This window comes from Muntiacus reevesi, chromosome 1 (assembly GCF_963930625.1).
Source record: "Muntiacus reevesi chromosome 1, mMunRee1.1, whole genome shotgun sequence".
NCBI lineage: Eukaryota > Metazoa > Chordata > Mammalia > Artiodactyla > Cervidae > Muntiacus > Muntiacus reevesi.
Window position 1 is genome coordinate 162,514,309 of NC_089249.1, and position 16,125 is coordinate 162,530,433.

General features: G+C 40.6%; 1 protein-coding gene across 4 annotated transcripts in view; it reads left to right on the top strand.

The window, feature by feature from the left end:
* Positions 1 to 865: 865 nt before the first annotated feature.
* The window catches only part of FOXJ3 (forkhead box J3), a 139,492-nt gene continuing 124,232 nt past the window's right edge, over positions 866 to 16,125 (top strand). For 2 of the 4 annotated variants that reach the window (XM_065915021.1, XM_065915050.1), the window contains exon 1: positions 1,379 to 1,568. The gene's annotated coding sequence lies outside the window, so the exon portion shown is untranslated. Of the gene's footprint in view, positions 954 to 1,378; positions 1,569 to 9,133; positions 9,459 to 16,125 lie in introns of those variants that run through there. The other 2 variants (XM_065915040.1, XM_065915030.1) reach the window with 2 other exon arrangements.

A 16,125-nucleotide genomic window follows, 5' to 3' on the forward strand; every position in this document is an offset into this window, starting at 1 on the left:
TCATACCTCTTACCCTGGTCTATTTTTTTTCCTCCATAGCACTAAACACCTTCTATCATACCAAATTCTTTTCTTGTTTTGTTGATCATCTTTCTCTATACTTAAGATGATAGCTCCAAGTTGGAAGGGTATTCCCACCCCCTTCCTGTTTCTAGTCAATGATCCAACCCAAACACTAAAATAGGGTCTGACAACCTGATCAGCAAATATTTGTTGGATGGATGAGTGAATGAATCTTTTAATCTTCAGAATCTCGCTGGAGTCTTAGGTATAAAAGGGATATAGGAGTAATTTGAATCCTCAGGGCCTAGTACTGCTTGGTAAATGGCAGGTGTTCAATGTTTACTGAAGTTATTGGGTACTCAGCTCTTCACCTGCAGTCTTTATTTGATTACTACAAGACTACGTCCGACAAAAGATGTTCCCAAGATGAATTCACTCAGGCCTCTCCTTTTCGTCTCATCCAATCAACCTAGTATTCATCTAGCAAGTTACCTGAGTTTCCAAATATTGAGCACCTACTGCGAGTTCAAAAGCATACTCGGTGCTATATGTGACTAACGCGAAGGAAGCAATGGCAAATAATACGATGTATGAATGTAATTAAACGTGAAATTACAGGGCAGATACTTTAGAGAAAAAATCAGTAAAGACTGACGTAGAAGTAAATTCCAAAGTTCACAAGTCGCCCAACTACTCTTCTAAGTGCTCCACCTGTTGATAGCAAGGACCATAACCTGGGCAGCTACTTAAGAATCAGAAGGGTCTTGAGAGTTTCATCTCCTTTGTTTTAAAGAGAAGGAAACCAAGGCGAGGCACAGGAGAGGACCCGGCAGAGATGGGTCTAGAACCAGGGACGTGTGGAGTTCTGGAAGAAGAGGTGTCCTGAAGGTCCAAGGTGCCTTTGCTGGGGCCGTAGAAGCCGCGGTGACCGGTGTCCCGAAGAGGCTAAGGTACCTGTTGCTACGGTCAGGTGAAGGGAGCTTGGGGGAAAGTCGCAAGGCGCCCTTCCCCCGGGACACAGGGCCCCGGAGTCCCTGGGGAGGGTTCAAGGCGGAGGTCCCTCTTGTCCTCAACTAAAGGGCCGCTCCCACTGCCCTCACTCCCTGGCCACCACTCTGAGGGACAGAGAACCCGCTACTCCCCGCCTCAACAAGTCGCTCGGAGCTGTCTGCGGCTGCCTGACACCCGCTTCGCGGAAGGAGGACCCGTCCCCCGCACCCCCTGAGTCCCAGGGTACTATTTGCCCCAGCGGAAGGATCTCGCGCTCATATCCGTGGCCGTGACAGCGGAGGGGCAGTGACGCCGCCGACGCCGTACCGGTGGCGCAGCGACGTCGCGGGAGGCGGGGGCGGCAGCGGCGGCGGCGGGAGGGGGAGCTGGTCGGGAAGTAGTTCCGGGTGCGCGGCCCCGGATGTTGGCTGCTCCCGCTGCCGCCGCCGCCGCTCTCGGCGCTGCTCCGGGCCTCAGCGGCTCGCACCAGGCGCCGTTGGGACGTTTCCCGGGGGGCGGAGACGCACACAGCGGCCGGGGGCTCGGCCGGGCCGTCCCGGCCTGCGCAGCCTGAGGTGAGCGCCCGCCGCCGGAGCGGTCGGGTCGGGGCGGCGGGCGAGGAGGCGGGGCCGAGGCATCTCCCGGGACGGAGGCAGGGGCTGCCCTCCGCGAGACGTCCTCTCCGTTCTCACAGCTGCGGCCGCGTCGCGGGGCGGGCGGCGGGCGGCAGGCGGGGCAGGGGGCCTGAGCCCAGGCTGAGGCCCGGAGAGCGGCTAGGGCTGGGTTCCTCCCTCCCCCGCGGCGCTTCTCAGCTGCTGCTGCCCCTCAGCAGGGAAGCGGCGGCTCCGCGCCTCCCGCCCCTCCCCCAGGCGGGGCCCGAGGGAGCTAGACGGGATTCCCGGGGGCGTCGAGTCCGAGGACAGTGGCCGCCGTCCGTAAACTGCCCCTGGCCTGGGCTAGCCCCCCTTCCCCAGCGCGATGCAGCTTCTTCCCTTCAAGCTCCTGGGTGCCTTTTGGCCGGCGAAGCGGCCAGCACCTCGCGCGTCGGTGGTGCCCTTCGGGGTGGGGAGGCCCGTGCGGGGGGCCTGTGTTCCCACCCATCCTGTCGCCGTGTCCTCTATCAGTATTGGGCAGAGGCAGCAGTTCCATGCGGACGTGTTGCTGTCCTGTGTGTGTTGCATCCTGCCCACGTGGTAGGGTGTCGCCCCCCCCCCCCAACCCCCCTCCAGTTTGCAGCTGGTGAGGACGGAGGTTAAAGCGGGCTGGTTTTTTCCTCTGTGATTTCCTCCGGGTGGCGTGGAAGGTGTTAGGGTCAATTTGCTGTGCGGAGGCCGACGGTTGGTCAGCTGAAAGAAGCAAGACTTGCACTCTCAGAGATTGAGACCAGTAAGGGACGTAGTTTCATTGACATTTCCCCCTCTTCCTTGAGCTGCTCTTGTTCTTTTCTCTACAGTTTAATCCTAAAGAGAATAATAAGCTCTAGTTGCTGATGCGTTCAGGTGTATAGTTTTCACTTCTCCGTTCTACTTTTTTGTGTGTGGTTGGCGAAGATTTTTCTTTTCTGTATTGTGCAATCCACGTCTGTTGTTCCTGGTTGGATTCCTGAATGAGCTGAGTTGGATTGACCAGGGAGTTAGAGATTGATGGGGCATCTACCTTGTCTTTTTCTGATATTTATTTTTTCTGTTTTGTTTGCCAGTGAAACAGGTGTGCATGTCATGGATGTTATATGCATAGCTCTTTACTTGCAAGGCAGCACTAGATAAGTTTCAGTGAGTCACTCATTTCGTGGGTGCTTTTTTATTTCGCTTTCCCTCTCTTTCTATTGAGTATCATTGTACTCTCTGGTTTCTGAAACATGTATTTTGAGTAATTTCTTTCCTTAATGTCTCTTCCAGGTTCAGGTTTCCATCTTGCCGTGTTTTGCTCTTTTATGACCATAGATTGCTTCCTTAACAGGGAACGGGCCACAGTAGCAATGAGGGAAGCCTTTTATTTCTCCTAGGCTATAAGCAGATATTTATAGATGAGCAATGAGCTCCGCTTCATTTTTATGTTTGGGTAGTATCTAGAGATTTGATTGAATTAAAAAAATTTTTTAGGTTTCTGTTTTCTTTTTGTATTTCTTGAAGTTAAGATGAATTTTGTTTTTGGTTTTGTGTTGCTGAAGATATGAGGGCTTCCTCATGCTTTTATTAGGTATGTTTTTGGATGAGGTCTGGTGATTTCGATGATTCTCTTTGAGTTTTTTTTTTTTTTTTTTTTTTTTAAATCTGGTACAATTGTTAGTATATTCTCTTTCTGTGTATGTAAAATAAAAATACTTAAGAACAGATTCTATCAGCCCTCACTATGCTAAGTATGGGTGGGGCAGTGGAAGATAAAAGAGTGTTGTTCTGATACATTCTGAGGCATATTTATTAAGTCAGTATTTGTGTACTTCTGCAAAATACTGTGCTATGTATGAAGAGTCACAGGAAATAAAATATGTGGTCTCCTCTCACTTTTGTTGGGGAAAGAACATATAACATGCATCATTTAGAATTTCATGCAACATCAGGCTCCTGGTTGGGATAACAGTGTAGCCAAAATCAAAGGTATAAAGTGACTTGGAGAAATTGAAATTTTCAAAAAGCAAGAGATGTATTCCAGGAGAGTGAAGGGGTATTTACCAAGACATACACCGACAGTGTATCAGTACAGAAGATACCGAGCAACTTGATTGGCATAGAGCATCTTATTGATGAATTATAATAATAAATGAGTTTAGGCTTGGTAAAGTAGGTATTGATGGAGGACCTTAGTAAGGATATATAGTTTAATTTGATGGAGTACCACAGTGAGTTCTAAAGATTGGGAGTAAGATAAAGCATATTATTCCTGAGGAAGATTTTCTTAATTAGTTGAGCATTCTGGAGTAGGAAGACTGACTAGAAGGCTTTTGAAGAATTTTAGGAATAAGGTGATGAGGGTCTGAGATAAAATGGTGATGTTTGGAATAAAACAGTAACTAGCATTTATAGAGTACTGTATGCCAGGTACAGTGTTTTAAACTATATACATATATTTAACTCCTAAAATCTTTATAATAAGGTGTTATTATCACTATGTAGAAACAGAGTTAAGAAAGGTTAAGTAATTTGCCCTAAATCCCATAGAGGGTAAGCAGCAGAGCCAGAATTTGAATCCAGGCAGTTCTGCCTTTGAGCTTATGCATTTAGTCTTTAAATTATACTGTCCTTTGAAAAAAAGGAAAGAATATATAAGAGAATGTTTGTTTGAGTAAAAATTAATTTGAACTTAGTGATAACCTGGATGTGTGCCAAGGAAAGAGGGTGAACTAAACATTAAAAGATTAAAGGCTAGAATTTGGGGAGACTGGCTGATAATGATGAGGAAATTAGGAAAGTGTCACTATAAAGATAAATGAGCCAGGGTGGGTAATGGTCAGCACTTAGATTGTATACAATCAACTTTTCAATAAAAGATTAGCCTCCTTCAACTCCTGATAGTCTTTTCTCCTTGCTGGTTTGACTCTGGAAGTGTAGGCTAGTTTAGTATTAGTCTAAGCAAAGCAATCAGAAAAACAGATCTGCTCAAAAGAAAAAACGTATGGAAATTACTTTGGTTGAGCCATACCACTGCTTTCCACCCTTAGCAAAGATAATCAAGATTTGAATAGAGTAATCCTGTAGTGTATCACTATAAGATGATATGAAATGTAGATTGTATATTGAGCAGGGCTGTATTTGGTAGTTAAAAAAAGAAACTTGAATAGATGAGTGTTGGAAGGTTAGTAGTATGATGGCAAAAGAGCTTTGAGGTTTGGAACTGTGGGTGACATTATAGGCTAATAGATAAAGCATTTCTGAGAAGAACCAGGAAGTACATCAGTGCCACAGAAGCCAAGGATAGGAAGGGTAAAATGGTAGACAGTATCAAATGCAGTCTTAAAGTTCAGAAACAATGATCATGATGAAAAGACTTTTGAATTGGGACCAGGAGGTGATTTGTAACCTGAGAATTTTGAAAGAAAGGATAAGAGATTCCAGATTTGTTTTCTACAGAAGGTGTTGTAGAGGTGTTATGGTCTGGTGTGGTAATTCTTAGTATTTTCTCCTAGTGTTTCCTTCAGTCTCATTCTTGTCCACAGGTCAGAGCTGCTCAAATATTAGAAAACTCACTTTTTTTCTTTGAAAAAGAAACAACCTTGTGTTCTAAAGCCAGTGATTTTATACTTTAAAGGTTCTCTCAAACATTATTTTTCTTTAAAAGTTTTATTGACATAATTCACATACTATACAATTCACCCATTTGAAGTGTACAGTTCAGTGGCTTTTACTGTATTCGCCAAATTGTGCAGCCTTCATCACAGACATCCCAAAAGATAAAGTCTGAGTCCATTAGCTGTCACTGTCCATTTCCTCTTCATTCCCCAGTCCTACGCAAGTGCTAATGTACTTAACATTTCTGTAGATGTGTCTCTTCTGAACATTGTTTAAATGAGATCATACAACTCATAGTCTTTTGTGTCTGAATTTTTTCACTTAGCGTAGTGTTTCAAATGTTATTCATTTTTGTATTATGTGTCAATATCTCAATCCTTTTTATTGTTGAATATTCTGTTGTATGGAACTTAGCAGGTGGTGCAGTGGTAAAGAATCCACCTGCCAATGCAGGTGATGTGGGTTCAATCTCTGGGTCAGGAAGATCCCCTGGAGGAGGAAATAGTAACCCATTCCAGGATACTTGCCTGTAAATCCCATGGACAGAGGAGCCTGGGGGGCTGCAGTCCATGGGGTTGCAAAGAGTTGGGCACGACTAACCACCAGCACGATTCCACCTTCTGGCTGTACTGCCTTTTATTTCTCCACTTCTCAGTTGATGGACATTTGAGTTTCTTACTCTTTTATCATTGTAATCCTCACCCTGTCAACTCCATCCCTCTTATGGCTTTCTTTTAAATTGTAGCCTCTGCTCTGCATTCTGCTAGGCATTGGGGGTATAAAGATGAGTATCACATGGCTCATGAACATTGATATAGTGTGTTTATGGCTTATATATATTTTCTCATGTGTTATCCGTTTATCAGGCAACAGCCCTGTGAGGTAGGCAAAGTGTTTTTTAAGGTGAGCAATTTGAAGTTTAGATTGGGTGACTTGCCCAAGATGAAGTCAGTGATGGAGCAATTAGATCATCTTAGTGCATATCTGTTGTTATTTTCACTTCTTTATGCTGCTCTTCTAACTTAAGAGCAGTCTCATGTGAATTACTGGAGAATTAGAGGTTGGAAAATCCCATTGCTTAGGGAATGAATAACTTTTAATGTTAAAGTTCAGGGTTTAAAATGAGATTTTTCTTATTGCATTTTGTCACTTGTTTGTGATTTAGATAAGTCATTTCATATTTCTGCCTTTCAGAACTTTACTGGGGATTAATGTGATGATGATGATGATGATGATAGAGGTAGTGATAATAATAGCTAACATTTTCTGAGGCTTTACCATGGGCTCCAAAGTGTTCTGACTATATTTATTATTCATATAATTCTCACAACAACTCTGAAAGGTAAATCTTATTATTACCAAAATTTTACAGATGATATAGGTACAGAGGTTAGGTAACTTGGCTAAGGATATGTAGCTGGGAATGGAAACAACCAGGATTTGAACCCCTGCAATCTGTTTTCAGGACTCAGTGACTCTTAATCACTGCAGTGTACTGTTACTGTGTTATGAATTAACAGAGGGTAATGTTTCAAATAAGACCCTGATGCTGGGAGGGATTGGGGGCAGGAGGAGAAGGGGACGACAGAGGATGAGATGGCTGGATGGCATCACCGACTCGATGGGCATGAGTTTGAGTAAACTCCAGGAGTTGGTGATGGACAGGGAGGCCTGGCGTGCTGCGATTCATGGGGTCGCAAAGAGTCAGACATGACTGAGCTACTGAACTGAACTGAACTGAATGTTTCAAGTAAGGGTATGACCAGAATATGAAGATGTGATTTTGAGTGTGGTTGGGGAAATAAACAGCAAAGTCAAGTTGACATTTTATCCACATTTCTTTTAAATATCAGTCTTTAACACTTCAGTGTACAGAGATATGTGTTGTTAGGCATCCAGGTACCTGTTTTCCTGTTTATCCCTGCTAATAGCCTCTCAAATCAGAAATTGTATTTTCGGTGTTCTTCACTGTGAGCTTTGTTAGTCACTTAGCTTTCCACATTGCCACTATTCAGAAACCTTGGCTTAGGACAGCTGAAGCTTACTATAACTACTCTCCTCAGCCTTCCTTTAGCTATGAATCTTTTTCATTTTGAACAGTTAGCCTTTCAGTCCTTAATGGAGGCTCTCTTTGCCTCCTCCACCCCAAAACTCAGAAAACACTACGGAGGCATTTTATAGTAACTGTCAAAAATTTTGACCACCTTAATTGGCATAAATGGACTTTAGTGCACAAATAACAAGAACCAAAGCTTAATGTTTTGGTTAAAGAGATTGACTTATACTGAAATTGGAAAAGGCATCTGCTATATAGGATTTTGGATTTAATAGAATTTGTTATAACCAGATCAGCAAAGCATTATTACTGTGGGCCATCTGCTGGGATATGGAAATAGCTTTGTTATTTGGAACCAGATGTATTTATAACAATGGAATTCTACTTATTTTAAGTAATCTTTTTAGTTAGGTATGTTTGACTGCTGTTTAACTTGGCATGTCAGCTGATAACCTGAGAATGCAGTGTCTTTCAAAGTGGTTATTTTCTATAGAATTGAGACAAAACAACTGAAATGGAGAGCAAATGAGACTCATATATGGTGTTTAGTACTGTAAGAAGAGAAAATACAGGGTAGATATGAACTTGATATACAATAATTAGGACCATATTCGGTAAGAACTCTGGCACTGTCAAGTTTCTAATGACTAAGAAACTACTCTGGTTGCTCTCAGAATTCTACTGTAATCTAAGTGACTTCATTTTGGTATATTCAGACCTACATTAACATTGCCCTCGTCTGACTTATTTCCCATTATTCACAGGTAAAGAAGTCTGTTATGGGATGCAGTAAGAGACACTATCACTTAGAACGTAGTCCTAGAAAACTCTTCTGAATTGAATGCTAATAATTTTGGAGATGGAGAAAGTCTTTGGGTGGAAGTTTTTAGAGTCTGTAGAAATCTGGTATTTGACTGTTTTTGTTTGGGCTGCTGTAACAGAATGCCACAGACTGGGAAACTTACAAACAACAGAAATTGATTGCTCGCTGTTCTAGAAGCTGAAAAGTCCAAGATGGAAGTGCCTCCTGGTGAGGGTCTCCTTTCTGGGTCGCAAGATGGAAGTGCCTCCTGGTGAGGGTCTCCTTTCTGGGTTGTAACTGATGCTCTCATGCTGTGTGGAAAGGGCAAGGGATACCTCCTGGAGCCTCTCTTATAAGAGGCTAATCCTATTTATGGAGGCTCTGCCTTCATGACCTGGCCACCTCCCAAAGACCCCACCTCCTAATGTCATGTTTAGGGGTTAGGATTTCAACATAGAAATTTTGTGGGGGACACAAATATTTAAGTTATAGCATTGGCTATTTTTTCATTATTTTCAAATAATATGTATGTCATGAATTCTATTGAAGAGTTGACTGATGATCCTAGGATGACTGTGTGTCTGAAGGAGACTTTACCCAGTAAACTGAGTTTTAGTTGAAGTTTTTACCTGGAGTACAAAGCTGAAACCTGTAAATGAATTCTACTAAACAGAGTCCTGCCCAGAGGTATAGTGGTGTCAAGGATATAAGATTGATCTTCTGATTGATTGGTAAAATGTGGTGTCAGTGTGACCTTATTAAAGATTTCAGAAGTTGGAATTGGCTTTTTCCTAAGGCTGAGACCTGGCCTTACTGTGGAACATAGATTTGTGAGAGAATGGATGAGCAGAGGAAGACTGCTAGAACTCCATAATAACAATTTCAAATTCTCTTTGCTTATAGATAGATAGATTTGGGAGTGAGGTGCAGTGAGATCCTAGATTTTGGCTGGTGTGTATATGGGAACTAAAATGTTTCTGTGGCTTGGCTGTACAACTTTGGGAAATTACAGGCATGGAAGTCAAGTATGCTGCAGTCATGAGCAGGTTGACTTTTCTGAATGAAGATGGAGCAGACTGTCATGGCAGGAAAACAATATACGCATCGGCTTTTGCTAATGTGATTGGGTCTGTGAATTTGTGACATGCTTTACCTGTCTACCCTGTGTAAGAGCTGTTGATGGTATTATCTCATATGTATGTACATAGATAGGAATCACTGTCAGAATGGCATCTGTGTGCATCAGGGCAAGTCATGTTTTATGTTTATTATAGGGCATGTGTGTATTGGAAAGATATCCACTTTAATTTGAATAATACTTTGTGAAAAGCTTTTTCTCTGATCTTTTAGATTTTGGAGCCTCACTCAGTCCTCGATGTAGGTAAGTCAACTAATACTTGTTTTGACAAATGGAGAAAATGAGATATAAGCTGAGGCTGACATAGTGTTACTCAGTTATAGAGACCAGAGACAGTAGCCTGGACCCTGCATTCTGTCTTAGTCTTGGATTCTGTAGTAGAAAGCCGACAAGATTTTTATGAAGAACATACTTGGATTTTTGAGGTAGAAATTGAAGTTTAAGAACATCAAAGGACCTGGGCTACTTGGAGTAGAACTTGTTTTGTGATGATGTCAGAGTAAGGGACAAAAACTGTTGGGAGCAGCGTCTTCCTTTGTTAAATTTGGATCCTTTTCCAGTAGTTGGATGTATTTTTACTTCAGCTTGCATTCTTTGTGAATTCTTAAGGTAAGAAGGAGATGGAATCAGAAAGGAAACGTCAAAGGATTACTAAATAGTAGATTTGGTCTTATTTTTATGAAAGTATACATCTGTAAAATTTAGAAATCGAGAAATTGTACCTGGAACGTGATTCTACCGAGGATAGTTGGGTTACTGCCATAGTGTGAATCTGTTTTCTCCTGTGCAGTGTGTAGGGAGAGTGACAGTATATAAAGAATTTTTAACTCCACAGAAAAAAAGATTGGGAAAGAAAGCATTTTTACGTTCAGTTCAGTCACTCAGTCGTGTCCGACTCTTTGCGACCCCATGAATGCAGCACGCCAGGCCTCCCTGTCCCTTTTTGCATTGGGTAGTCTTTATTTTCTCCTTTGAACCTGTTTATATTTTCTAAGTTCTCTACCATGAGCAGATAATCATTTTTATAATCTTCTCTTTTCTAGTTTTTAACTAAAAAAAAACTGGTTTTTATGGTTCAAATGAGAATTTGAAAAACGTGAAGCATGGCACTTTTGAAGAATAGTTTAAGCACTTTGTGGTATTATAAAAGTATTTTGCTTTTTGGTCAGTTATGTTAATCAGTTTTATAAATTATTTGATTATAATCTTATAGGTCAAGTTGTGGGTGTATTAAATGTTTTAGGTTTTTCTTTGCATTAGAAATTTGTCATTTAGCTCTGCTGATCAATAAATTAATTTTAGTCCCCCAGAAGCAACCAAGAACTTGGATTTACATTTAAATAAGTGACATAAAAATAGCACTTTTTAGTGAAAAACTAGATTTAAGAATCTACTCATTTGCTTTCATTTCCTTGGCAGATTTCTGGTAAGAAAAACAAAACTGTTAGTGATACTTTATAAAGTACTTGTTTTCATCCAGCAACATTGGACTCAGTTTTTCTCATTTGTTTGCTCATTTATTCAGCATCTAGTATGTCCTGGGCACTGTACTAAAAGCTGGGGACACAAGTAACTGATAGGGTCCCTGCCAGCAAAGATGACCACTTTTGGTTTGGGAGAGACATCAGAGAGAGATCCTAGGCATATGGAGATATCTATTTTTTTTTTCTGTTTTCTAGTTTTTAACTAGAAAGGCAGCATGACTAGCTTATTCCTTTGAAGAACTTAATGCTTTTAGTGGTTTGGTTAGATGACTTTAAGAGAAGCTGATGGCTTCATAATTATTTTTTCTTAACTGCAAAATACTGAAAATCATTGACCTAAAGAATTTCCTTATCTAAGGAGATTTGCTTACAGAGGTGGATGACCTAAGTGTTTGTATCTGTTCTACTTTGGGGGCATAATTAAGAAACCTTGTGTTGATTTTTCCAGAATGGATACAGTGTCTTTTTTTTTTTCTCCTTTTTTTCTCTCTATTGGTGATCCTTGAGCAATAAGGGTTTGAACTACACAGGTCCACTTGTAGTGAATACTTTTCAATAGTGACTGCTGCAGTACTGCACGGTCCATGGTTTGAGTTCACAGATGCAGAGGAACTGCAGATATGGAGGGGCAGCTGTAAGATACTCAGGTTAAACCTCACATTATTTGGGGATCAGCTGTACTAATAAATGAAAGGATATTTCATATTTGAGCTTAATTTTAAGAATTTAATATTGTATCAAAAGTTACCTTTTGTCTAATATACATATTCATATAGACATACATCTTGAGTTAATCTTTTATTCAGGCCAGTGAGATATCCCACTAAAATGCTTGATACAGTTATTCAGCTACTCTTAGAATACCTGTAGTCACTATAGCTGTAAGGTAGCTTGTTTGTTGCTAGCTTTAATTGGGGCAAAATTTGCTTCTAACTTCATCTCTTTTTCCTTCTCATTTTCTGTGCAACATTGGAGACCTAGTTTGCCTTCTTTAACAAGATAACTCTTTAAATATTTGAATGTGATTATTCATTCAGCAAATATTTTCTCAGCACCTACACTTTCAAGACATGGTTCCGGGCATTGTGAGAGATCCAAAGGTAGTTAAGAGGCATGGTCTCTTCCTAAAGAACTGATGTAGAAAAAGAGTCAGGGTTGTGTTGAAAAGAGTGGTTTTCCTTATGATCTGGAAAGCTTCTTGGAAACAATAATGTTTGAAATAAGATAGTGAGAGGGTAGTCTACTGTGAACACATAATCAAAAATCTAGAGGTGAGGAGGAACAGTGCAAGTTAGTAGCAAGAGGCTCAGCCTGGCTGTTTCACAAACTGATGTCAAGGATATTGAAAACGTTCATTGTTGTATTCTCAGGGCCTGGAGAAGTGTTGGCAGGTAATAGGGGCTCCGTAAATATTTGTTGAATGAATGGTTACATTTGGGAAATACAGAATTTCTTGAGTCATAAAGCACTCTAGGATATAGAATACTTTGGTAAGTCTCTTAGAAAATTACTTGACTCACTTTCTTGATTATGGAATGCCTGTTAACAATTTTTAAAGTCCTCTGGAAAATATTTTACTGGGGTCTCTATGCTAGAGCTGACATGGAAGACTGGAAAGTGGTCCCCACCCCCCCCCCCAGGCTAGACACACCCCTTTTCTTCAGTCATTCTCCATTTGACATTTGGCTTCTAAACTCCTTGCCAGTCTGATACCCTCCCTGCAAACTTTCTAGCTTGTAAGTGTTCTTAAAATGTGGTACTCAGAACAGAACGCAATACTCCAGTTGTGAACTAACCAGTGAAGAGTGAATGGAACTGCTACCTCCTTGATCTCGACACTGTTCTTCTAATGAACCTAACATTGTATTTTCTTTTTAGCAGCTGAGTCACTGTCTTGGCTCACACTCAGTCCTCATATTAATTTACAAGAAGTTCTTTGAGTCAATTCAGAGAGATTGCCTGTTAGTAGAACTAACAAATGAATGCCACCCCTCCTTTTTTTTCTGATTGAGTCTAGGCTGTTTTCTCAGAAGTACTAGTTATTCTTAAGCTTCCTGAAATGTGAGGAAAAAAAGAAAAAGAGTTGATTGTACAGTGCTGGAGTAACATTAAAGTCCAACTGTACTGCCGAGTACACTCAAACCTAGATAAAATGTAATGAAACCCTCTATACCTATTACAGATTTAATTATTAAGCTGGTTGCCATATATGCCTCAGTTGCCTTTTTTCCTTTTTCTCTTTTGCTTGAGTATTTTAAAGAAAATTGTGACATTGTTTTTTCACCCCTACAAAGCTTAATATGCGTGTCTAAAAAATATAGACATTTTCTTACATAACCATATGCTATTATTGTAGCTAACAGAATTAACAGTATTTCCTATTAGTGTTGTCCAGTGTCAGTTCATAGTAAAAGTATCCTTGATTGTGTCTTTTTACAGTTTTTAATTGAATCAAGATTCAGGCAAGGTCTACACATTACATTTAGTGTTACTGTTTGTTGTCTCTTTTCACCTGGGTTCCCCCCCCCCCCCCTTTTTTTGGGCATAATTTCATTCTATCCACTTATTTGGATTTTCATGTTTCTGTACTAAATTCTGTTACTATTACTTTGGAAATAGCTGTAAGAGTTTTCTTTCACTTATACCAATTTAGTAAACGTTTTGGACTATTAGGTACAAAATATGTGCTTAGCATTATGGCAGATAGAATGGTTAATTTGACATGTCCCTGGCCTACTAGGAGGCCTGCAATTCAGTGGCAGAGACAGGTACATACAGAAACAATAGGAAAGAGATTATTTGCCTTTATATGGAGCATACCTTGATTATATAACCTCCCATTTATTTTCTTGGTAAATGCTGCTAGTGGACATTACTTGAGTCATGTCCTGATCAGAAACCCGCAGTTGTTTTTTGTCTCTCGATTCAATCTAAAATACACTGTTTCGGGCCTGGCAGTCAGTGCGCCACTAATTCTCACCTTTACCTAAAGTGAAACTCCTCAAAGCACAAATAGCTTTTTTTTTTTTTTTTAAAGACCAAGTTTATATTGTCATGTGGAAGTTTTCATTTCTCAAGCAAGATTATAGACATTTTGAAAGCATAAATCTTTGTATAATATTGGAAAGCTTAATAATTACTTTTGAAGAGTTCTGGCACATAGCCGGTGGGCCTGCTGTTACTGCCTGCTACCTTCCCAGAGAAAACTTCTGCCAGTTAAAAGTAAATAATCCAGTTCTGGATCTCTTACCCAAAAGCCTCCTTAAAAAAAGTCCATTTTCAGTCAGTGGTCTGAGTCACAGACGGCAGATACATGGTTTGCATGTTGTCACTTCCCGATCACCATGTCCATGGCAAACTACTAATTTCTTGTTTTTTTCAGACATTACTTTCTCAGTGTAACACTTCAGGCAGCTACTATCTATTGAACATAATTGGCAAGTGATATGAAACCTTTCTGCTATCCCAGTCCTAAAGCAGTAGTTCCTTAATTAAGCTGTGCAACCAGAATCCTGTGATACTTGTAATTAATAGATTCCCTAGGTTTCACCCTAAGCGCTTGAATCAGGATTTCCAGGAATAGGATAGAAACGATTCTTAAAAGTTGGCAGTGGTTTGTTGACTGGCTTTGGGGACCAGACAGATAATTCTTATTTTGTTAAAAAGCTGTAGCAGTGGAGACTATAGCTTCCCATCTTTCCCCAGTTGTAGTACAGCATCTCATTTCTCTAACAATCATATTGTTCCAGTGTGTTCAATTTACATGGCAGGGGTATGGTGAATCTCTTGCTTTGAATTATAACCAGGCAAAGCACATGAATCAAATGCCTGAGATAAAGATATGGGATCCAGAGAGGTGGCATCTTGGTTTTCTAAATATAACTGAGCATAAATTTAAAGCCTCAAAACTGTTCAGCCCTCTGAGAGCTTATTCTTTATCTATTTAGTGAATACCTTTAGAAGTTTAAAATGAAAGAGTTCAACATTTTTGGAGTGAACAGGTCTTTAGAATTTTTTTCATATTTCTTGTATATTCTTTAAAGATGATTTAAACATATGATTTAACTTCATATACCTTTGTCAGATTTTTCATGAAAGTAAATCTACAAATTGCGGAAACACTCTTTATTAGACCACATGATTTGATTTTGGGACCGGAAATTGTGGTTAAGTTACTGAGCGAAGTAGAGAGACTGAAGTTTCAAAGATTATCCAGTGAGTTAATAACAGATCCAGAAATAGAATCCTGTGTTATTTGCTTGGGTTATGATTTGGTTTGAAGAGGGTGGCCTGTGATCTGTTTACATAAATTTAGGGGTTTGGAAGAAGTTATCGTTCTGTGATATTTAGCCAAGAAGCTCCCCTCCCCCACATTTACCACCTGTTTTATTGACACTAATCCTAAGCTATAGAGGGTAGACAGTTCACATTTACACTTCCTACCTCTAAACCAGTCTTGTAAAGCCAAAGCTGATTGTTGGTTTGCCTGCTTTTTTTCATCTTCTGTTATTAGAGAGTAACAACACCTTGCCCTAGTGTTTTTTTTTTTTTTAAGGAGAAGAGGTGGTATAGCCTCAGTAGTTGTTTTATAGGTAATGTTAGAGTGGTTTCCTATAGTGTTTTTTTCAGGGTTTATATAGATGTATACCTAAGTGTATCTTTGTTAAGCATGTTTAATTAGTGTGTGGTTTGGAAATGGTGGAGCCCACCAGAAAACGAACTTTCCTGAACCACCAATGGTTGAAGGGGTTATAGATTTCAAAGTAATTGCTATAATAGAGTTGCTTTCTGATGAAGTCATTACTTTTACTCTCCCCTTTTCCATTTTGTGGAATAGGGTGGGGTGGGGGGAGGTTCCTATGGCACTAGTGAGGAAAGAAGCAGGAACTTATAGAACAAGAGAATATTTGTGTGTGAATATGTGCTTAAACTTGTGAGCAAGTTTAAGAAACTTAGGGGAAAAAAAAAGGGCCCACCCCCCCACCAGCTTTATTGAGACTAAAATTCACATACCATACAATATACCTATTTAAAGTGTAAAATACAATTTTTTCTAAGCATTTTCATAGGGTTGTGTGTGTGTTTTCCTCTCCCTCTAAAACAAGCCCCACACTTATTAGCAGTAAGTCCACTTCACCTGCCTCCCTGTGCTTAGTCACTCAGTTGTGTCCAACTCTTTGCGACCCCATGGACTGTAGCTCACCAGGCTCCTCTGCCCATGGGGATTCTATAGGCAAGATACTGAGTGGCTTGCCATGCCTTCCTCCAGGGGATCTACCCAACCCAGGGATCGAACCCAGGTCTCCCTCATTTAAGATGGATTCTTTACCATCTGAGCCACCAGGGAAGCCCAGCTGCCTCCCTATCTCCACGAAACTACTCATCTAATCTAACTCAGTTCAGTTCAGTCGCTCAGTGTGTCTGTC